This window comes from Hylobates moloch, unplaced genomic scaffold (genome assembly GCF_009828535.3).
Source record: "Hylobates moloch isolate HMO894 unplaced genomic scaffold, HMol_V3 SCAFFOLD_16, whole genome shotgun sequence".
NCBI classification, from domain to species: domain Eukaryota; kingdom Metazoa; phylum Chordata; class Mammalia; order Primates; family Hylobatidae; genus Hylobates; species Hylobates moloch.
This window is the reverse complement of record NW_026652291.1, coordinates 19,166,486-19,191,715: the sequence shown is the minus strand read 5'-3', so window position 1 is coordinate 19,191,715 and position 25,230 is coordinate 19,166,486. Positions and strand designations below refer to the sequence as shown.

Sequence of the window (25,230 nt, the reverse complement as noted above, 5' to 3'; positions counted from 1 at the left end):
GAGAGGATTATGATTTCAGGAAAGTGACAAACAGCAGGGACAGAATAAGGTCCTTTTTTTGTTGTTTCCCAAGGATTATTAGCTTGGTAAGAGGGAAAGCCAAAAAAAAAAAGGGGGGAGGGAGGTGTGGGTGGAAGAAAAACATGACTGCAGATATTATAAAACAAGATAAAACTGTAGATTTGTTTCTTTCATGAAAGGCCATTGACTCTTTAAATAGTTTTCTGTTGATTGCACTAGCTTAATTACTTACTTAAACAGCGAATGTTTTGTCAGCTCAATCAAATATTTTATTAGTATTGCTTAGTATTAAGATTCCAAATGTACCTTGTGATTTAGATTTACCAGCATCATTATTGTAGTTATTGACTACCTGCGAATTTTTAGCACTACAAATACCTTCAACTTTAAAACAGAGATAAACTATATTTGGCCTTCATGAATTGCATTAATTTTCATTACGGTTATCAAGAATTGGGTTCTAAAGCAAGTAATTTTTTGTTTGTATAAACCGTATTCTTTTGAATAGGGTTTTGCTTTTGAATGAAACACCAATCAGTGTTCTTAATTCTATAGAAAGATATTCAAGGGTTATGTATTAAAGATATGTATCTATACTTTCTCATAAACATTCATTATATTACTTGACTCACAAATCTATCTTGGTATTATCTATTTACATATACAGAAAGTTAATATCGGATATGGGCTGTGGCTTATTGTCCTATCAGAAATAGAAGAACTAGCAATAGAAGAGACCCAGATCAAGTTTGACTGAAAGGCAAACACCATTCCCAACTGGCTTTACCATCTGGTAAGGGTTTGTCAATAAAAATATTTGGGTAGCAGCAATTTTTCCAAATTCTTATTTATCTAGACTTTCAGAAAAAGCCAGACAAAATACATAAGGGGGCATTTACCCCCTCCCTCAACTAATAATTTCAAATCAAAATCACATTTAAGGCTCGATGGAGTTGTTTTTTGTGTGTTCATTTTGTTTTGTTTTTTTTTTTGAATTTCTCCCAGAAAACATCGTGTTATTTAATAGTTATACAAATCATACCCAGGCCTGAAAGATTCAAAATAATACAAAGTTTATCTGCTTGTTTCTGAGTGAGTCTGAGGTATCTTTCTTAGCAAACTAGCATGCCATCACTAATAAATGCTTAGTTTTCACAGCTGACATTGCTCATGAGATGGAAAATAAAAACATAATGAAAATGTTTATAAGCAACTTAAGGAACCTGCAAAATGGCATTTTGTGAAGCCATCTTTTTTAAGTAAAAAGAACTTTCTTCATAATTACACAAATACAATTTTCATTCTGAAAGCTTTCTTGCTTTAAGTTTTCTAAATTATAATTAATTGATTTAAATCTTGCCTTAATGAAAGAATCCAAGCAGATAAGATTAATTTCTTAGTCTCTAACTACATAACATACCCAAGAGGTTATTCTAAAATGCTCAGCAATGCAGACCCCTATCGATTATAATTTATATAAATTATCTGTTTCTCTCCAAAACTACTGAGGAAGTACAACTGATACACAAATCAGTGGGCTGTTGGAAACACACAGAACATACTCTCTCCAAGTAGGTTATTACGAAATTTGATTTAATTATTTCTTTTGGAAGTTTAATGTGCAAAAAGCTAACTTATAGAAATATTCAGACCATTGCCAGATGGCTATGAAAATTGTTTTTCATTAAATTGGACTGTTTAAATTTTCCAGGTCCATGAATCCATAGACAGTTTAATCATAGTCAAGAGGGAATTGTAACTCTGGAAAACTAAGCAGAACCCTGTAGCCAGAACTATAATGATAATTATAATGAAATAAGACCACACGATCAGGAGTTAGCCTACAGGAAGGTAATTCTAGACATTCAGAGTCTGACACAAAAGCTGCATCAAAGGCGGGCCTTGCAGAAAATTCCTGAATAATTTCTTTGAAAAAACAGGAAGAATCTACTGTCTTTAGCAGAGAAAGAGGTACATGCTGTCATCTTTGGTCTATTCATGCCATTGAGTTAAAATTATGGTTTCAAATTTTATTTTCACTTACCCAATCAAAGGAACTATTATCGAATACTTCTCATTGTGCAATGTTTGGATGTAAAGTCATGCAACTGATTTCGAAAACAATCTGCCAGATGAGTGACCTTTTTATCTGCACCTTCACAGAAGGCTTCAGGGAATGTGCCCTTTAATTCTCAAAATTCTCAAGCTCTTTAGGAAGACTTGTTTTCTGTTTTTTTGGTTTTTTTGTTTTTTTTTCCCAAAATTTCTTCAGAATCAGTTCCTAAATAATGTAAAAAAATTTTATTACTTCAGACGCACACATCTTAAAAGCATTATGACTGAATTTTGTGGGTTGATGACCTAGTTGAGGATTTATGATTAACATGAAATAGAGAAATGTTATAGCTTAGTAACAATTGCAAATTAGTGTGTTATAAATGTAACCCCCCCAAAATATGATTAAATTGTGAAGTGTTCTAGTGTCCCATGTAGAGAATATGTTTGATGATGTTGCTTAGGAACTATCATGATACTCATGTTTGTGCAAAAATTAAGAATCCATTTTCACAACACACTCTAAGCACAGAATGAATCTTCCCAACAAGAAAATATTTAAGAGATCTGACACTTTCCCTACATCTCCAAATACTAATCCGACAGATAGGGTTGCTAAAGCATTTTAGTTGCAAATGAAGATGAAGTCAAGTTAGAGTCAGTTTAATAATCATCTAAATAATGACAGAATTTTGCAGACATTGGAGGGAAACAAAGCTTTCTGCATTAGTTCATTTTTACACTGCTAAAAAGAACTGTCCGATACTGGGAAATTTATGAAGAAAAGAAGCTTGACTCATAGTTCTGCAGACTTAACAAGAAGCATGGCTAAGAGGCCTCAGAAAACTTAAACAATCATGGCACTAGGTGAAGGGAAAGTAAGCACGTCTTACTACGAAAAAGCAGGAGTCAGAGAAAAAGACCAAGGGGGGAACTGCCACACACTTTTAAAGCATCAGCCCTCATGAGAAGTCACTCACTATCACAAAAACAGCATGGGGAAACCACCCACATAATCCAATCACCTCCCACCAGGCCCCTTCCCCAACATGTGGGAATTAAAATTGGATATGATATTTGGGTAGGGTCACAGAGCCAAATCATATCACTTTCTTTGAGGATTTAATGAATAATATCTATCAATACATTCATCTTATATACTGAGTAAGTGCAGAGGCAAAGACTGGGCACTGAAGCCCGAGAAATACATCTTGCCTCAGATATATTGTGGGATGTACAGAAGTTTCAGATTGCAACCACTGGTCAAAATTTTACCTGATGCTCAGTAAAAAGGACTTCAAGTCTGATAATAGAACTTTTTTGTCCTTCCACATTCTTATATATGAACATAATAACCACAATTCTCATTAAAGAATGTGGATTCAGTAATTCTCAATAAATGATTTCGTCTTTGTTATGAATATCTTCATTCATTATTATAAATATATCACAACTGAGAGTAGCCCACTTTGTTATCACACGCAAGTTTATGGGAACTGAGGTAGAACATCTAGTAACTTCTTTCTTATAAACTTCTGACAGAAGGAGACCTGTTTCAGCTAACAGCTGGACTAATATTTGTAAGCTTAAAGCCAAAGGAAACTCAACAATGGATTAACTAGGGCAGATGACAATATGTTAAATCTATGTGTATATTTTTGTTTGTTCTTCTCTTAAAGAGATTAAAACATATACTTTACATCATTTTCCATCATAAATATACTTAAGTCCCATAATAAATTTGCTAGAAATTAGAAGGAAATTATCTCTAATAGTGATTTTATACCAAGAATTGAGTAACGGCTTGAGAGAACCAAAAATAATTGCCACCCTTTCTAAATCTCATTAGACCATGGACAGGAGGGGGTTAATTTACAAATGACGCTTCTAAAAATATTTCTACACATGCAAAACTAGTAAGCAGCTGGATTTCATACCATGTTACACCATTCTTTGTGGTTTTTTTTCTATTCCTTCATAAAGACTTAGTAGCTTTATGTTCTATACCTACTAACGACTTTGCTTCAGAAAGAATATACTTTCGAAAGAATAACATTAAAAATAGGTAATATTTATTAAACATTTCCTAATGCTAGTTTAATTGTACTGTAGATGATACTTCATTTAATATTCATAGTCATAAGGTAAGATTACCTCTTTTATGATTCCCATTTATTCAGAGAAGGAAATCTTTTTAAGAGATTATGTGACTTGTCCAAGGTCAACAGAATTAAAGCCAGAACCTTCACAATCTACACCATGGTGCCACTGCTTTAAACAATGCGACAAATATCAACTTGTATTTCAACTAGCTTTCTTTCTGTTTCTTGTTTAAGGTAAAATCTTATTTAAGTAATATCTCTCCAAAGGAAAGACCTTGTATAAGACCAGACTCAGCTCTCAAAACGGATGACAATATTGTGCTTCTTTGCAGACTAAGTCTAACTCAACAGCACCTGGTTCTAGTGCTCAACGAATAAGTTTTTAAAAAATGGTTGCATGAATCAATGAATGAATACTTAAAAATAATTAAATCACCTTTCAGCCAAGCCAAAATTGACTGTTATTTTCACCTTTTTTAAAGTAGCTTTTTAAGGTTTTAAATCTCTAGCATAAACAGAAAGCTCATATTTTTATTCTGAAAATACTAGAATGGTCTCAAGCTAAATGTTACCACGTGACTTTAGAATGATTGATTTTGACTTGATTAATTTTTGGAGTCTTTCCACAGAGGCAACTCACAGGCTATAAAGTGCTTAACATTTCCCTGGCTTCAGAAGGCACTAGGGAAGAGGTAAGTATGGATCAATTAGCAAGTGGGCACTTCAAGTGTACTTCTAGTTATTTATATGAATTGTGAAGGTCTTTAATACCCTCTTTGAACTTTTGATGCAGAAAACAAATTTGTCTACTTGCATCTAGTTTAAACCAATTTATTTAGAACAAAAACAAGATACATTCCTGGATGAATCTTCTATTTGGGTTTTGCATTCCTAGCAAAAACATAGAATCCGTGAACCTCTGTTTATGAAACTATAAGCTATAAGAAGCTGTACTCCACACTAAGCAAACATAGACATTTGTTCCCCAAAATGGAAGGGATGGTTTGATCCTTCATAGTTGAAAAATATTTCTTCCTCTTATGACCATTATGTTTCATGACTTAAATTATATGTAATAATTCTACATATGTATGGGGCACAATGTTATGTTCTGATACATGTATGTATTGTGTAATTATTAAATCAAGGTATTTAACATGTTCGTGATCTTATATATTTTTCAGTTTTTCCACATATAAATGAGATCATGCACTATTTGTCTCTCCATGCCTGGCTTATTTCACTTAACATGATGTCATCCAGACTCATCTGGGCTGCCACGAATGACAGAATAACATTCTTTTTTATGGCTGTGATGTTTCCTTGTGTGTATGTACTAGTTTTCTTTATCCAATCTGTTGATGAACACTAAGTTGATTCCATATTTTGGCTATTGTTACTAGTGCTGCAGTATGCATAGGAATGCAGACCGCCCTTCAACATGCTGATTACATTTCCTTTGAATAAATATTCAGTAGTGGGATTTCTAGATCTTATAGTAGTTTTATTTTTAATATTTTGAGGAATCTGTATACTGTTTCTCATAATGACTATACTAGTTTACATTCACACAGTGTACAAGAGTTTCCCTTTTTAAATTTGCTTACCAGCATTTGGTATTTGTCTTTTTCATAAGAGCCATTAGAATTGGAATGAAGTGATATCTTATGGTGGTTTTAATTTGCATTTCTCTGATGTTACAAATGTTGAGCATTTTTATATATACTTATTTACCATATGTATAGCTTATTTGGAGAAATGTCTATTTAGGTATTATGCCCATTTAATTTTTTTTAATTTTTCATTTTTGTGAGTACATAATAGGTGTATATAGTGATTGGGTACCTAAGATATTTTGATACAGGCATGCAATGTGTAATAATCATATCAGAGCAAATGGGGTATCCATCACCTCAAGTATTTATTCCTGTGTTACAAATAATTCAATTATACTCAGTTATTTTAAAATGTACAATTATGAATATGTTAAATATCCTGAATTAATCATTACACAATACATACATGTATCAGAACATAACATTGCACCCCATACATATGTATAATTATTACACGTATTTTTAAATTATTATTGGCTATAGTCACCCTGTTGTGTTGTCAAATGCTAGGTCTTATTGATTCTTTCTATTTTCTGTACCCATTAACCATCCAACCCTACCCTTGCTACCCTTTCCAGCCTCTGGTAACTATCCTTCTACTCTCTATATTTATTGCCCATTTTTTAATTAGGTTATTTGTTTTTTTGCTATTCAGTTGTTTGAGTTTCTCATTTATTCTGGATATTATTCTCTTTTTACACGTATAGTTTGCAACTAAGTTCTCTCATTCTTCTAGTGCCTTTATAGTTTTGGGTTTTACAGTTATGTCTTTCATTTTAGCTGATTTTTTGTATGCAGGGAGAAATAGAAGTCTAGTTTCATTATTCTGCGTGTGGATATCCAGTCTTCCCAACAACATTTATAGAAGAAACTATTCTTTCCCTAATAGTTGTTCTTAGTGACTTTGTCTAAAATCAGTTTGCTGTAAAATTGTGAATTTATTTCTCTATTCTCTTTTCTGTTCCAGTAATTTATGTCTGTTTTTATGTCTTCATTAAGCTGTTTTGGTACATACTTTGTAATATAAAGTCAGACTGTGTAATGTCTCCAGCTTTGTTCTTTTTTCTCAGAATTTCTTTGGCTACAACAAGACTTTGTAGTTTCATACAAAGTTTAGGATTGTTTTCCTAATTCTCTGAAGAATGTCATTGCTATTTTGATAGAAATATCTTTAATTGTTGTCATTGTAAAGATTTTTCATCTTCATGGTTAAATAGATTCCTAGGGATTTTTTTGTAGCTATTGCAAATGGGATTGCTTTCTTAGTTATTTTTCAGAGTTTGCTATTGACATGTAGAAATACTAGTTACTTTTGTATGTTGATTATGTTTTCTGCAACTTTCCTGAATGTGTATATTTATTCTGACAGTTTTTTGTTGTTGTTGTTGGAGCCTTCAATTTTTTCTATACATAAGATCATTTCATTTTTCAAAAAGAGACAATTTGACTTTCTCTTTTCCAATTTACATGCTCTTTATTTCTTACTCTTGCCTAATTTTTCTGGATAGAAATTCCAATACTATGTTGAATAAAAGTGATGAAAATGGGCAATTTTGTCTTGTTCCAGATCTAAGAGGGATCACTTTCAACTTCTATATTATGTTGATGATGAAGAACACTCCTTCTATACTTTATTTTTTGAGAGCTTTTAACATAATGGAATGTTGAATTTTATCAAATGTTTTGTTCTGTACTATTGAAATAATCATATACTTTGTTAAAATTTTATAAACTTTTAGTTCAACTTTTGGAATACATGTTCAGGTTCCTTAAATAGGTAAACATATGTCATGGGGGTTTGTTGTACAGATTATTTCGTCACCCATGTATTAAGCCTGGTATCTATTAGTTATTTTTCCTGATCCTCTTCCTCCTCCCACCCTCCACCTTTTGATAGGCCCCAGTGTGTGTTGTTCCCCTTTATGTGTCCATGTGTTCTCATCATTTACATCCCACTTAATAGTGACAATATGCAGTATTTGGTTTTCTGTTTCTGTGTTAGTTTGCTAGGGATAGTGGCCTCCTGCTCCTCCAAAGGATCTCTTTGTTTTTTATGGCTGCATAGTATTCTATGGTGTATATGTACCACATTTTCTTTATCCAGTCTATGATTAATTGGCACTTAGATTGATTGCATGTCTTTGCTGTAATGAATATTGCTACAATGAACATACACATGCATGTATATTTATAACATAATTATTTATAAATTATTTATATTCTTTTGGGAATATACCCAGTAATGGGATTGCTGGGTCAAATGGTATTTCTGCCTCTAGGTCTTTGGGGAATTGACACACTGTCTTCCACAATTTACACTCTCACCAACAGTGTAAAATCATTCCTTTTTCTCTACAACCACAGCAGCATCTGTTGTTTTTGACTTTTTAATAATTGTCATTCTGACTGGGGTGAGATGGCATCTCATTGTGGTTTTGATTTGCATTTCTCTAATGATCAGTAATGTTGAGTTTTTTCTTTTGATTGTTGGCTGCATGTATGTCTTCTTTTGAGAAGTGTCCATTCATGTCCTTGGCCTACTTTTTAATGGGGTTGTTTTTTTCCTGTAAATTTATTTAAGTACTTTATAGATACTGGATGTTAGACCTCTGTCAGATGCATAGTTTGCAAAATTGTCTTTGAATCCTATAGATTGTCTGTTCACTCTCTTGATAGTTTCTTCTGCTTTGCAGAAGCTCTTTAGTTTAATTAGATCCCATTTGTCAATTTTTGCTTTTGTTACAATTGTTTTTGGTGTCTTCATCATAAAATCTTTGCCCATGTCTATGTCCTTCATGGTATTACCTAGGTTTTTGTCTTGGGTTTTTATAGTTTGGGGTTTTACATTTAAGTTTTTAATCTTCAGTTAATTTTTGTTTATGGTGTAAGAAAGGGGTTCAGTTTCAATCTTCTGCATATGGCTAGCCAGTTATCCCAGCACCATTTATTGAATAGGAATCCTTTCTCCAGTGCTTTTTTTTGTCAGGTTTGTCAAAAATCAGATAGTTGTAGGTGTATTGGCTTATTTCTGTGTTCTCTATTCTGTTCTATCAATCTATGGGTCTGTTATTGTATGAGTACCATATTGTTTTGGTTACTGTAGCCCTGTAGTATAGTTTGAAGCTGGGTAGAAAGATGTCTCCAGCTTTGTTATTTTTGCTCAGGACTGCCTTGGCTACTCAGGCTCTTTTTGCATTTCATACAAATTTTAAAAGAGTTCTTTCTAATTCTGTGAAGAATGTCAATGTTAGTTTAATAGGAATAGCATTGAATCTATAAATTGCTTTGGGCAGTATGGTCATTTTAACCATATTTATTTTTTCTATCCGTGAGCATGGAATAGCTTATCCAGCAAGATCAAGTAGGCTTCATCCTCAGGATGCAAGGTTGGTTCAACATATGCAAATCAATAAATGTGATTCATCACATTAACAGAGCTAAAGACAAAAAATACATGATTATCCCAATAGAAGCAAAAAAGGCTTTTGATAAAATCCAACATTCCCTCAGGTTAAAAACTCTCAATAGTCTAGCTGTTGAAGAAACATATCACAAAATAATATAAGCCATATATGACAAACCCACAGGCAAGATCATACTGAATGAGCAAAAGCTGGAAGCATTCCCTCTGAAAACTGGCACAAGACAAGAAGGCCCTTTCTCATTGCTCCTATTTAATGTAGTATTGGAAGTTTTGGCCAGGGCAATCAGGAAAAAGAGAGAAATAAATGGCATTTAAATAGGGAGAGAAGAAGTCAAACTGTCCCTATTTGCAGATCATATGATCTCATATCTAGAAAACACCATTGTCTCAGCCCCAAAACTTCTTAAGCTGATAAGCAACTTCAGCAAATCTCAGAATACAGCAGCAATGTGCAAAATTTGCTAGCATTTCTCTACACCAACACTTAAGCTGAGAGCCAAATCACAAAGGAATTCCCATTCAAAATTGCCACAGAAAGAGTATAATACCTAGGAATACAGCTAACAAGGAAGGTGAAAGACCTCTATAAGGATAACTACACACCTCTGCTCAAAGAAATCAGAGATGGCATAATCATATACTTTTTGCTCTTGATTCTCTTAGTGCATCATGTTTATTGATATGCATATGTTGAACCACTGATATGGTTTAGCTGTGTCACCACCCATATCTCATCTTGAACTGTAGCTCTCATAATTCTCACGTGTGGTGGGAGGGACCCAACGGGAGATAATTGAATCATGGGGGTGGGTCTTTGCCATGCTATTCTCATAACAGTGAATAAGTCTCACAAGATCTGATGGTTTTATAAAGGGGAGTTCCCCTGCACACGGTCTCTTGCCTGATGCCATGTAAGACGTCCCTTTGCTCTTCCTTCATCTTCTGCCATAATTGTGAGGCCTCCCCAGACATGTGGTTCTGTGAGTTCATTAAACCTCATTCCTTTATAAATTACCCAGTCTTGGATATGTCTTTAATAGCAGCATGAGAACAGACTAATACAGCCATCCTTGTATCCATGGGATAAATCTCACTTGATCATAGTGAATGATCTTTTTAATTTGCTTTTGTATTCAGTTTGCTAGTATTTTGACGAGGAATTTTGCCTCTATTTTCATCAGATATATTGGCCTAGTTTTGTTGTTGCTGTTGTTCTGTCCTTGGTTGGTTTTGATATCAGAGTAATGCTGGTCTCATATCATGAGTCTGAAGAATTATCTACTCCTCAATTTTTTGGAATAGTTTGAAAAGAGTTGTTATTAATTCTTTTTTAAATGTTTAGTAGAACTCATGAATCTATTAGGGCCTGTGCTTTTCTTTGATGGGGGATGTTTTTTATTACTGATTCAATCTTGTTTCTCATTACAGTTCTGTTCAAGTTTTTAATTTGTTAGTGATTCTATTTTGGTAGGTAGAATATGTTCAGGAATTTATCTCTTTCTTCTAGGTTTTCTAATTTGTTGGCGAATAGTTATTCATAATAGTCTCCAGTGATCCTGCATTTCTGTAATATTATTTTTAATAGTTCCTTTTTCAACTCTGATTTATTTTGAGTCTTTTCTCTTTTTTTAAACTGGCTAAAAGTTTGTCAATTTTTTTTTACCTTTTCAACAAACCAACTATTCATGTTGTTTACCTTTGTATTGTTTTTATTTTCTATTATATTTATTTCTGCTCTGATCTTTCTACTAATCTTGGATTTAGTTTGTTCTTGCATTTTGCTTCTTTGAGGTATAGTTTTAGTTGGTTTATTGAGATCTTTGTGCTTTTTGGAAGTAGATGTTTATTGCTACACACTTCTTTCTTAGAACTGCTGCTGTTGTATCCCATAGGTTTTGGTATGTTGTGTTTAAAGTTTCATTTATTTCAAGAAATTTTTTAAATTTTCTTTTAAATTTCTTCATTGACATGTCGTTACTGTTTTTTTCCAGAATAAGCTGTTTAATTTACATGTATGTTTATAGCTTCCACAGTTCCTTCTATTATTGATTTCTAGTTTTATTCCACTATGGTCAGAAAGTCAGAAAACATACTTGAGATAATTTTTTTAATTAGTTGAGAGTTTCTGTGGCCTATACATTATCTATTCTTGATAAAATTCTATGTGGTGTTGTGAAAAATGGGTATTCTGTAGCTATTACATAGAATATTCTGTAAATCTCTACTTGGTCTAACACATGATCTATTCTTGACAAAGTTCCATGTCCTGTTGTGAAAAATGGGTATTATGTAGCTATTATGTAGAATGGTCTGTAAATCTCTACTAGATCCATTTGGCCTAGGGTGCAGTTAAAATCCAATGCTTCTTTGTTAATTTTCTCTCTGAATGATCTGTCCATTGTTGAAAGTAGGGTGTTAAAGTCTCCTACTATTATTCTATTGCAGTCTTTCTATCCCATTAGATCTAACAACATTTACATTATATATTCACTGTGCTGTGTTCAGATATATTTATACTTCTTTTATTCTCTTGTTCATTTGACCCCTTTATTATTGCGTAATGACCTCTATTATCCCTTTACAGTTTTTTAATTAAAGTCTATTTTATTTGATATAAACATAGATACTCTCACTCTCTTTTGGTTTTAATTTGCATGGATTAATAATTTTCATCCCCTCACTTTCAGTCTGTGTGTCTTTAGAGGTGAAGTGATTAGTTGTAGGCAGCATATAGTTGATTATTGTTGTTTTTGTTTTATGAATTCAGCCACTCTGTATCTTTTATTTGGAGAATTTACGCCATTTACATCCAAGGTTGTTTTTGATAGGTAAGGATTTATTCTTTCTATTTTGCTGTTTTCTGCTTGTTTCGTTTTATATATTCTTTGTTCCTCTCTTATTTTTTGCCTTTTGTGGTTTGGTGATTCTTTTGTAGTGATAAGCTTTGATAACTTTGTCTTTCTTATTTGCGTATCTGCCATAATTTTTTTCTTCATTGTTACTATGGCCTTACATGAAAATATTTTAGATAAAATAAACTATTTAAGCAAATAATAAATTAAGTTTTGTTATACATATTATATATGTACCTATATGTATATAGCCTACATTTTTAACTTCTCCTCCTAATTTATAAATTGTTTGTTTGTATCTTTTTATATCATTTTTTCTTAACAACTTATTATAAATAGTTATCACTGAGCATTTGACTTTTAACCTTCATACTACATACTTAAAAGTTTATATAATAACCATTATAGTAACAAAGTATTTTGAATTTGCTAATGAATTTTCCTCTACCAGTGAGACTATCTTTTCACACGTTTTCACGATAGTAATGATTGCCCTTTTGCTTCCAGTTGAAGCACTCCCTAAGCATCTCTTGTAAGACTGGTCTGCTGGTGATAATTTCCCTCAGCTTTTCCTTTTCTAGAAGGGACTTTCTTTCTCTATCTTTTCTCAAGGACAGCTTTGCTGGATATAATATTGCAGAATGGCAGGGGTTTTTTTTTCCCCCTTCAGCACTTTGAATGTATCATCCCATTCTTTACTAGCCTGAAAGATATCTGCTGGGAGACCTGCGTATAGTCTAATGGGGATTCCCTATATGTGACCTGACACTTTTTTCTTGCTGCTTAGAGTTCTCTCTTTGGCTTTGACTTCTGATACTTTGATTATGTTTCTTGAGAAGACTTCTTTGGATTAAATCTCTTTGGTGTTGTCGAGCTTCATGGATTTGAATTACCATATAGCTTCCAAGACTTCAGAAGTTTTCAACCATTATTTTATTAAATTAAGTTTTGTGCCCTCATCTATCTCTTCTCCCCTGGAATTTCAATGATGTGGAAATTTCTTTACTTAATGGTATTCCACAAGTCCTGTAGGTTTTCTTCAATGATTTTTATTCCTTTTCTTTTTTTTTTCCTGAGTGGGTAATTTTTTTTTCTTCTGAGTGTGTTCTTCTGACACAAAAGACCAGTCTTCAAGTTCAGAAATTTTTCTTCTGCTTGATCTAATTTGATGTTGAAGCTCTTGATTGTATTTTTTTAAAATTTTATTCATTTAATTCTTTAGGTACAAGATTTATGTTTGGCTCTTTCAATCTCCTTCTGTGTGATTTTTTTTTCCTGATTTCATTGAATTGTCTGTGTTTTCTTATATCTTAGTGAGTTTTCTTTAAATTATTATTTTCACTTTCTTTTCAGGGAGCTTGTAAATTTTCTTTATTCAGAGTCAGTTACTGAATAATTACTGTGTTTCTTTGGTGCTGTCTTGTTTCCTTGCTTTTTTATGTTTCTTGTATCCCTGCTTTCATATCTGTGCATCTGGTAGAATGGTTTTCTTTCTAATTTTATGAAGTGGCTTCTATAGAAAAAGACTTTTACCTATAGATGTGTCCTATGGTGTTGGTTAGGTAGTGTGCTTTGGCTTCGGTTCAAAGTAGACACAGTAGTGTAGTCTCCAAGAAGTTTCTTCAGCTGTAGTCAATGTCAGCAATGCCTGAGATTACCTCAGTGGCCTAGGCTGCTGGAATTTGTGTAGCTGTTCCAGCATCTTGGGTGGGGCTCCTGAGGTGAGAGGATGGTGAGCTGTTTTATGTGCCAAAGAAGTGCCAGTTTGGACTCAGCTTTCCCATGGGAAAGGACCAACTGTCCAACTGTTCCTTGGGAGGCAAGGCACCACATGGACTCAGACACCAAGATGATGTCTGTTTCACTGGATTTAGGCTCCAAGTGCACAAAGTCAGGGTGCTGCAGCCATTGGAATGGGGTAGATGAAGTGCTTCCTAAGCAGTTTTCTCCCAGGGGTAGGGCTCTGTAGCAGTTCAGCTGGGGAATTCTGCACTATCATATATGAGTATGGTATAATGGTGACAGAGCCTCGGTGATTGGGAGACGCAGTGGCTACTGGCCCCTGGAGCAGAACACACTTTAGCAGTGCCTCTGGTTACAACACGACACCATGCAACAGCAGCAGCAGCTTGGGTCACAAGGGGAGGAGCACAATGTGGCCATTCTCAAGAGCAACACAACTATGTGAACTGTTGGTAGCTCCCCAGACTGGCCTCATGACCTGTAAAAAACTGTAGGATTCTCCAGCAGCAAAGATTGCAGATGCCTATGGTGTCAATAGGGGATTCTGGTGGCTTTTGATTGCCTTTTCCCTATAAGGAAATGTCCCTCGTAGTTTCAAGCTGATCCTGATAGATGAGATGGGGTGGCAGGAGCAGAGTGTTTTGTTTTCTTCTCTCTTGGCCATCCTGAGTCTATATGTTCCACAGGGTCTCTGCCACTCCTTCTCTGTACTTCAGCACGTTCCTTCAGACCCTGTAGTCAAAATGTAGTTGTTTGTTTGTTGTTTTTGTCCCTTTTTTGTGAGAGGATGAGCCATGGGTGCCTCTAGTTAGCCATCTTGCTGACGTCACCTCCTCACTCAAGATTAATGACCTTTAACGTCTATGTAATACATTTCTTTCTTCTTAAAAAGACAAAAAAAATAGCAATCTTTAAAGAATGTAATATTTGCACAGCACCTGAATCACCTTGAAATATTATGTAAATATAAAAATCACTCACAAAGTAGTCAATATATGTAAATGACACAATTAAAAAAGATGGCTTGGGGCCAGGCGCAATGGCTCACGCCTGTAATCCCAGCACTTTGGGAGGCTGAGGTGGGCGGATCATCTGAGGTCAGGAGTTCAAGATCAGCCTGGCCAACAATGGTGAAACCCCGTCTCTACAAAAATACAAAAAAATAGCCAGGCATGATGGTGGGTGCCTATAATCCCAGGTACTTGGGAGACTGAGGCAAAAGAATTGCTTGAACCCCAAGAGGCAGAGGTTGCAGTGAGCTGAGATCCTGCCATTGCACTCTAGCCTGGGCGACAGAGCAAGACTCCATCTCAAAAACAAAAAAAAAAAAACAAAAACAAACAAACAAACAAATGGCTTGAATTAGATACAAGAGAGACTAAGTTAATTTATCCTATTCTTTTTTTTTTTTTTAAACCAGGGACTGGCTCTGTTTCCCAGGTTGGAGTGCAATGGCATGATCTTGACTCACTGAAACTTCTGCTTCCTGGGCTCAAATTATCCTCCTACCTAAGCCTCCAGAGTAGCTAGGACTACAGGCATGCACCACCAGGAACTGCTAATTTTTTTTTCCCTTTGGTAGAAATGGGGTGTTGCCATGTTGCCCAGGCTGGTCTCAAATTCCGGGGCTCAAGATATTCTACTGCCTCGGCCTCCCAATGTGCTAAGATTACATGTATGAGCCACTACACCCAGCAGTTTACTCTATTTGTTTAGAAATACCAAACACGAATAAACCGAGAGAGGAGTTTTCAGTTTTAGTTGTTTTCAAATAATAACAAAAGAAAACTTTTTTATGTTTTTGATAGATGATAATAAAAATCCACATGCAGAAGCAATATTGACTCTGTTATGAGATGAATTTTCAAAGATGTTCTTTCTGATAAAATGATGCAGGTCTTGGAATGATGTAGCACATCACTCAGCAGGGGCTGGGACCAAGCAGTCACCAAATATGTCTTGATAATGACAGTCCAAGCCATTTACTTGAAATTCTTCCTGTTTATCCTTCAGGTCAACAATTGTCCTACACCTCTAGGAGTTCGGACTCATTTGCATGTTACAATGGTGAGAAACATTTGTCACAGTTCAGAAATTGCTTCCTGAAGGCACACTGAAAGGCATAATAGGTTAGGCCAAGCACTCAGAAGTTTGAATACTTATCTGCACTCCAGCACTTTATTCAAAAACAATCTAAATGGCTTTTGATATAATATTCTGACACTTTTCATTTAGATCTTGTTTGAAAGAGCAAGGGCAGAGGCAATCAAAAATAAAATAAAAATATGGGGTAGGAAGAGCAGATATTGAAGCTTTATGAGCATAAAAGATTCAAATTAAATTTGTGTTGAAGGTCTAAAGAGTACCTTGATGAAAACTCCAGGTAGTTATGGCTATGGTAAAGCCATTTATTATGTCTACTGGAAAGTGTACACAGGATAAGGTAAGCTAAGGTTGTTGTCTACACAGGCTGTACTATTTCTCAAGTCTGTAACTAGCTGAGGTGCCAGAGCTAGGGTACTTTTATCTTTCTTTTTTTATTTTTTGTTGGCAAATAAGTTCCCATTTTTACAAGTTAGATTAAAACAGAACAGAACATGAACAAGAAAGATAAGCAAAAGCCCTCATCTTCATGACTGCAGTGCTCCTGATATGGCTGATGCTGACCCTCTGCTTATAGCACAATCTTGGTCCTGGCTTTAATCGTGATGAAGGCATACCCAGCATTGGGTTAAAGATAAAACTAGCCTCAGTATCCATATTTTCCTCAAATACACCCTGTGGAAGTCTGGGAATCTTTAAAAGGGGTTTGGTGATGTATTTTCTGGACTCCAATAATACTTTATAAATGCTGATGTTGCTCCAATAAAAAGACCTAGAATTAGGAGGGAAAATCACCCTCTGAAAAGGAAAAATAATAGAAATCAGACCATAATCTATATATTGAAATATCATCGAGGCATCTAGCTTAAAAAGTAGTTTATTATATATCACTGAAAAGTGTGGGAGAAATATTTTTCATGTGTTTAAGCTGCAGTGGAGAAAAGACAGAGTACGTGTATATGTATGTATTATATATGTATGTATGTGTGTGTGTGTATAATTTATTTTATTTATTTTTGGTCCTGGTGAGGGCATTTTGTCTTTTCTCCTTGCTTCCATACTTTAGATGCCTAGAATAGTGTCTGGTACACAGCAGTGATCAACATTAATTGTATTAATAGAATTCAACACATTAATAAAAAAGCTAGCATCTCAATATAAGTATTGAAAAATACCTCTTATTCTTACTAATCCTTTGATTTTCATTTTTCAGTTAAAAAGAATAACTTTTCAGTTAAAAATGAAAATCAAAGGATTAGTAAGAATAAGAGGTATTCAGCCTAGCTAGTAATTAAGGATTTTATATATATGAGGTATAGTTTTTTGCCTATAAAGTAGAAATCATTGACAACAATATTAATATAATTTTGATTAGAGTATGGTAAAGTTGCTGCATAAAAGATAAATTCTGGAGAGCAAAAAAATGTTCATATTTAATCCCAAATCTGCAGAACATGCATGCCTTTAACACATAAATTCTATTTCTAGTACCTTATTCTATGATAAAAATCAAGTGAAGAGGACATATATACACATGTAAGAATATATCTTGTAATAATATTCATTATTAAAGTAAATAGTCATAGGTATCATCTGAATTTCCAGTAAAGGGCTTTGAATATATAAAATATGAGTATAGCAGTACACAAGATACAAAGCACACTTATTGGCTGGGCATGGTGGCTCACGCTTGTAATCCCAGCACTTTGGGAGGCCAAGGCTGATGGATCACCTGAGGTCAGGAGTTCAAGACCAGCCTGACCAACATGGAGAAACCCTGTTTTTACTAAAAATACAAAATCAGCTGGGCATAGTGACACATGCCTGCAATCCCAGCTACTCGGGAGGCTGAGGCAGGAGAATCGCTTGAACCCGGGAGGCGGAGGTTGCATTGAGCCAAGATTGCGCCATTGCACTCTAGCCTAGGCAACAAGAGTGAAACTCTGTCTAAAACAACAAGAAACATTTATTAATGCAACTAGACGCTTAGTTTATCATTAAATCAAAAATAGGCTTACAAAGCAATATATGTTTATTTGTATAGCACGTGTGCAAAAAGATGAATATTTCTACTAAAATATCAATAGAGTTTATATTTAAGTGATGGGCTAAAATGTGATTTCACTTTCATCTTTACATATTTAGTAAAATTTTTACAAGGCTTCTGTACCACATTTATAATCTAAAAACCTTTTTATTTAAAAAAATACATCCTCATAGAATCTTATGAATGCCAAGTGCAGTGAAACTTACTATAATCTAAAGAAAAACTATTTTTTAAAGTACATAATGTAGAAATTTAGAAAAGGAGATTCAAAGGACAATATATAGGCCGGGCGCGGTGGCTCATGCTTGTAATCCCAGCACTTTGGGAGGCCGAGGCGGGCGGATCACGAGGTCAGGAGATCGAGACCACGGTGAAACCCCGTCTCTACCAAAAATACAAAAAATTAGCCGGGCGTGGTGGCGGGCGCCTGTAGTCCCAGCTACTCGGAGAGGCTGAGGCAGGAGAATGGCGTGAACCCGGGAGGCGGAGGTTGCAGTGAGCCGAGATCGCGCCACTGCACTCCAGCCTGGGCGACAGAGCAAGACTCCGTCTCAAAAAAAAAAAAAAAAAAAAAAACAAAGGACAATATATAACATGAATTTATTTTTAGTCCTTTTGAGTGACTCTGACCATGCACATAATTAATTTTCTATTTTTTTCTCTCCACAGTTGAATGGGTTTATTATAATAACTTATTTTAATATATTTTTTAATAAGATTATCCCATTCTTGTCCAATTTCTAGGCTGTTGTCCAGGAGAAAATGGACTGACAAGTTGATTTAAGTTTTCTTTTATACTTGGACATAATAGTATCTGCCTCTTATGAATTTTGTCATTCTAAACTCTCCAGAACTCTGGATGAATTAAACAAATTAAATTTCTCAATCTGTAAATGTGAGAACATTGGTGGTTGTGATGGTTAATTTTATATGTCCACTTGACTGGGTTAAGGGATGACCAGATATCTGGTAAAACATTATTCCTGGGTGTGTTTGTGAGGGTGTCTACAAAAGAGGTTGCCACTTGAATCAGTAGACTGAATAAAGAAGATGTGCAGTTCCCAACGTGGGTGAGCATCATACAATCTTTTGAGGACCCAAATAGGACAAAAGGAAGAAGAGAGCAAATTCACTCTCTCTCTTTGAACTTGGACATCCATCTTCCCCTGTCTGCCAGTGTTGGTGTTCCTGGTTCTCAGGCCCTTGGACTCAGACTGAATTACACCACGAGCTTTCCTTGGTTTCTAGCTTGCAGGCAACAGGTTGTGGGACTTTTCTGCCCCCGATTTATATAATAAGTGTCCTCATGTATTTATCCTATTTGTCCGTGTCTCTGGAGATCCCAGCCTTGCTTCTCACATCAGCTCATCTTCTTGCAAGCTATTGCTTCCTGTGGTGTGAGTGGAAGTTTCAGTTTCAGTCATATTGGATGGAAAATAGCTTTTTAATGTACGTTATCTGTAGTACGTATGGTATGAAAGGCCCCTGTGATATGACTCTTGCCTGCCCCTCCATGTTTATCTCCCATAATTCCTTAATAAATTTTGCCCGGTCATACCAACAGGCTGAATTTCTCTGTTTGCTATAGAAATTACTTTTTCAGCCTGACCTAACCTCTACCTTTTGGTGTCCATCCACCTTTCTGTGGTCAGCCTTCTCTGACCACCTCTGCCAGGTTAGGGTCTGCTTGTCTGTGCTCTCACAGTTCACTGTGCTTAACTTTATTGCCATATTGCACTGGTGTATGTTGGTTTCCTTATCTTTTTGCCTACTAGATTCTAAATACCTAGAAGGCAGGACTTATCTATGTCTTTTATGCAACATACTAGGAAAATGACAGACACTAGTCACTCTATAAATATTAATACAGGAATGAATAATTGAAAGTAGCTGGGTGTGGTGGCGCATGCCTGTAATCCCAGCATCTAGAGAGGCTGAGGCAGGAGAATCACTTGAACCCGGGAGGTAGAAGTTGCAGTGAGCCGAGATCGTGCCATTGCACTCCAGCCTGGGCAACAAGAGTGAAACTCCACCTCAGAAGAAAAAAAAAAAGTATACATAAATGATAATACATAAAAGTAAAAAAATGAATCTTCCTCCAAGGATAAAACCATGTTGATATTCACAGTTATTCCATCTAATTCTGATTTGACGACACAGTGCTGTAATTATAATAAAAGATAATAATCAACATAATCCTTTAGTGAATGAATGCAGCACTTTTTGATTTTAAATGTTTTAATTACTGTATTTTACTATAGTTATATTACAAAATGTTTTAAGCTATGGGAGAAAAATATCAAATAAATTCTGAGCAGATAACTAACGTGTTATAATGCCAGAGCTTTTCCATCTTCCTTGTGTTTTCTTATCTTGTTTTCACATCATTTGCTGTAAATTTTTTTAGAGTTCATTATGTGTCAGGTACTATTTTATGACTTGTATAACTAAATGAACAAGCATATAAACAATGTAATTTCAAGCATAATAAATAACAGAAGGACCAATGCTGCATGACAAAGGTAAATGATATTTCTTCTTTTGAATAGGTGATCAGGGAAAGTCTATTTAAAGAAGGGTTAAATTGTTGTCCTGGAGAGCAATAGGGTCTAGAAACATTCCTTTGTCAGTCTGATCTTGGCTTTTGGTTCCTGGTTCTAGATCTACTCCTACCTTGATGATCTCCAAAAACCAGCGTTCATGGTTGATTTTGAAAGAATTCCTTAGGAGATGAAATTTCAAAATTATACTCACTCTTTGTTTCATAAGTCTTCACAATGCTGTCAGATTTCAAGATTCTTTTTTTTAATCCACAAATTTATTTATTTATTTATTTATTTATTTATTTTATTATTATTATTATACTTTAAGTTTTAGGATACATGTGTACAATGTGCAGGTTTGTTACATATGTATCCATGTGCCATGTTGGTGTGCTGCACCCATTAACTCATCATTTAGCATTAGGTATATCTCCTAATGCTGTCCCTCCCCCCTCCCCCCACCCCACAACAGTCCCTGGAGTGTGATATTCCCCTTCCTGTGTCCATGTGTTCTCATTGTTCAATTCCCACCTATGAGTGAGAACATGCGGTGAAGATTCTTTATTATGACATTGTTAAATGTATTTTTTTCTTTCCACTAGTCAATTGGTGACATGTTTGCTATTTTTCAGTGATGCCAGACCCATGGGCACAGTGGGATACTTCTACATTTGTACTTCTTGTCAAAAATTAAAATAAAAATGGTTGAAATTGATGAAGTAAACCAGTATCTCTTTAACCGTAGGAAAAATATTCATCAAATTTCATAAAGACATTCAGGTTTATTACATCTCTTAAATAATATTAACCTGTCAGCTCTATTTCTTACTCACCTTTTCCATAACATAAGTAGGGTATCTATCTAATGAAAATACATAAATAACCAACTAGATGCCTCTTGGACTATTATATGGGACCAAAAATTTGTTTTATTTTATTGAGCAATATTTTAAAATTTTATTTTGGGTTTAATATGATAGTCTTCAACAAATGAAGGGGCATTTTTAGTTGGACATAGAAGACCTCTGACAATCTAACCCCTGATACTCTAGTGATGTTGCTGTGACAGAGCTTGGGGCTATAAGGCTGAAGCCACACGCAATGAAATGACCTCCATCAAGTGGCATATTTCCCATTGCTATCCAATTGTTGACTTCACTGTCACACATACAACTTTCACCAAAAAACATTCAAAATAAACCACAGATACACAAAAATGCACAGAAGATGAAAGACACACTCAACACACATGCAGGCACACACTCACACAGCATTAATCCACAGGCTCAAAGAGCTTAAAACCAAAGCTTCTTCAGCTTGGAGAAAACTTGTAACAGTATTTAGACTTCTCATGTTTCTAAGTGGTAAAATCCTTGATGGTTTCCTCTAGAGCTCTTAGAATAGCCAATTGCCTTATGCCCTCTTCAACTCTAGCACTTAGAGATTTTTAAAATTCCCTTTAGTTTGGCGAGTAATCACTATGATCGTATCTGGAGTTACTTGTGTTGATATCTCTAAATGTAATATATATGACTCTACTTTGAGCATGCTGAAAATCTCCCTGGAAAGGGTCTTCTCCTTTTTCTTCTTTATATTGTCCAGAGTACTATACTTCAGAGAACTTCAGCTCAACTTCATTAATACATTACTTCTCTATTTCCTTGTCAATAATTCAATTGCCTAAATACAAGCATAAATATATATATATATATGTAATTTTAAACATTAGTAATTAATGAAATGAGATAGGACAATAGGTCAGAAGGCTTACTGATATAACCTTTAAGTTGAGGCCAAGTGATGAGTTGGGAAAATGATATTCTAGGAAGACTGATTTAGCAAGAAATTAAATAACCCCAGTGTGTCTGGAGATTAAAGAACATAAAAAAGGCCTCAAGAGACATGCAGTAGTCACATTATGCACATGTTTGTAAGAAGAGCTTTAGAATTCAAATTTTGTTCCAAGTGTAACTGGAAACCAGTAAAGAATTTCATAGAGGATGGTCGGGTTTTATATACAAAAATAATGTCACATGGTTTTTTGTCCCTTGACTCCAGGTCTCAATGTTCTCTACTTTCCCACACAGATTCCTGGTTAAGCAACTTCAAACACAGTTTTCATTTCACTTCATTCATAGTTATAATCACAATCATTGTTTTCCATGGAGAGCTTCCCATATACATCTTACATACATTATGAAATAAATCTTTTATTGTCACCACAAATCCCTAGTCACAGAGGTATTACTAGTCTCATGTTAAGGATAAGGAAACTCCAGGCTACAGAAGTAAGATAGCTTATCATATTCACCCTAGGTTTGAATGACTCCAAGCTCAATAGGAGATATTTCCTACTATGCTCAACAAACCACACTATCTCTCTTTTTATCTCAATCACATTTAAACTCCTACATGTACTCTGTACAATTTTTCATTATCTGGCCTCATTTGTACATCCATATTTACCCCCCTCTGCCCTCATCAAAGACTACGATCTTTTTTTCTTAACCACCCACCCTCATCTGTTATCCCTCACCACACACAGCATGCTTATTCTACCGCCTTGGATGATAATATACTAGAAAGTCTGCTGGTCAGCAGAAAAGTTAAGTCTCCATTCAGGCTTTTCCACTAATTGGGCCTCACTGAGCCTCAAAATGTTATCTTTAAAATCAAGATGATAATCTCCAGCTCACCTACTCTTGAGGAATTCAGTAAAGATTAGATAAAATAATGTACATATTTTCTTTTAACTCTAAAGGACAATACAAGTGTGTATTTTACTTTATAACTTGTTTTAGGATCTCTTCTTAGTCAGCAATGGCTTCCTCATGTTCTCTGTCTGTCCAAAATGTCACCCACCTTTCAGACCAGGAGCAGGGAAATGTCATAAATACTAAGGCTTTTCTCATTAAATGTAACTGCTATGTTCCATTTGTGCAGTCTCATAGTCATACTGAATTAAAGAGAAATTATTATATTTTTGGATATATGTGTATAAATTTTACTTGGCTATCACTGATAGAAAATCTGCAAAATTATCATATATTCCATTATCTATATTGTCACCATTCCTCCCATGGTGCTGGTAGAAAGTCAAACCAAGCAATTCAGAGAACAGACCTCGGCGATATAAAGACCTGGGTTGCGATCTTGTCTCTGTTACTCATCAGCTGGATAATATTAGGTGAAAATCATGAATTCTCTTAGCCTTATTTGAATCCCTTTTCATGTGGGGTTATTAATTGCCTCTTTCTCTCTGTGTTGTAAAATTTAAGTCAAGAAAAGCCTGGATGCTACAGTGGCTGCCTTTCTTTCTATCAACTGTCACTATTATCATGTTTCTTCTTATAAATATTATAATGTCTATTTTTCTGTACCTAGCTATCATTATTTTCCTAAAAGCTCAGCTAATGTGTGTTTGCTGTATAATTAAATATGTCATCTCTTCCTTAGGACTTCTGTATGCAATCGATCCACTTTAAGCAATTGCACTGATCAGATTTTCTATAATTGCTATTTCCAATCAGCCTAAGGAAAATTGTAGCCAGGTTGCCTGAAGCCTTAGATAGAAGTGGCATTCTGTTTTGTCAGCTGGTAATACCATTTCCTATAGACTAAAAGCCATATAATTTATTTTTAATAAATTTTATAGGTCTTATCACTGCATTTTGGTATATCTAATAGTTATAAAAGCCATTCCTATCTCAAGTCTTATTTGTCAAGGAACATAGAAATAGCCTAACTCAAGAAGTGAAGCTAAAGATTGCATGACTTGTTGATTTGCTAGAGATAAATGTTGGTTGAATAGAAAAACAAATGTTTCTTTGCTAACTTGTAAAAGGAAAGTATGGAACTGCCCCCATGTAACTAAGTAAAGAATGCACCTACAGATGATTTGGGTTGCCACCCTTAGTCTCTAAAATTTTTAAACTAAAAATTAATTATTTTATATCACCACATTAAATTCATCACGTTTTGCATTATAAAGCATTTGGATTCTCTTACCATAAATAAATAATATTGAAATTTTTAGGGATAAAACATTAAGTAGTTTGAACCAAGAAGTCTTCAGAAAGCACTTTACAAAAAGTCTGCATCCCTTTGGTACTAGATTAATAAATTTGATGTAAGAGAGTTTAATCATGTCGGTTCTTATTTATATTCATAAGATTAACCTGATTGCTGAATCTGAGAATGGAGGATTTTGTTTAAAGGGCATTGTGAACATAATTTGGCTTCCAGCTGTCTGTAATTGAAGAGTTCAGCTTATTAAGCAGATTTGTTTTTAGAGGTGGTATGACAGAGCCCACCGTTGCTTTGGAATGTCTCAGAACACTGAGGTCAATTTAGCCAAGAAGCTCTTTGAAAAACTTTTTAATTTGTAAATCTCCAAATGTATTCAAGACTTGAGACATAAGTGGAGAATAAGATCAATTTAACTTGCTCTGCTTCAATTCTCTTTTTCCCTTCCTTTCTTCTCCCTATTTCTTGCCCTCTTGTTGCTCTTTTCTTCTCCTTTCTTTCCTACAAGTAAATCTAGCACATGTGACAAAAACGTGGGACAGAAACCAGGATTTCAGGGTTTAACAACTCTGTCTAGGCTTTCACAGGCAAGCATCCCCAGGATAACCTGACCGATTTACCCTGACTCTGGTGCACCCTCTGTCTGTCCCACCCTACAGGCACGACTAAGGGTGAGTGCAAATACCTTTTCTTGGAAA

General features: G+C 34.9%; 1 long non-coding RNA gene across 2 annotated transcripts; it reads left to right on the top strand.

Annotated features, from left to right (window-relative positions):
- LOC131381585 (uncharacterized) lies at positions 1–25,191 on the top strand. 2 transcript variants are annotated; one of them, XR_009210422.1, is made up of 4 exons: positions 1–86; positions 689–814; positions 4,808–4,870; positions 25,110–25,191. It is a non-coding gene; the product is annotated as an uncharacterized LOC131381585 (long non-coding RNA). The 2 variants fall into 2 exon arrangements; XR_009210421.1 differs by having other exon boundaries at positions 4,797–4,870; positions 25,110–25,166.
- Positions 25,192–25,230: the final 39 nt, after the last annotated feature.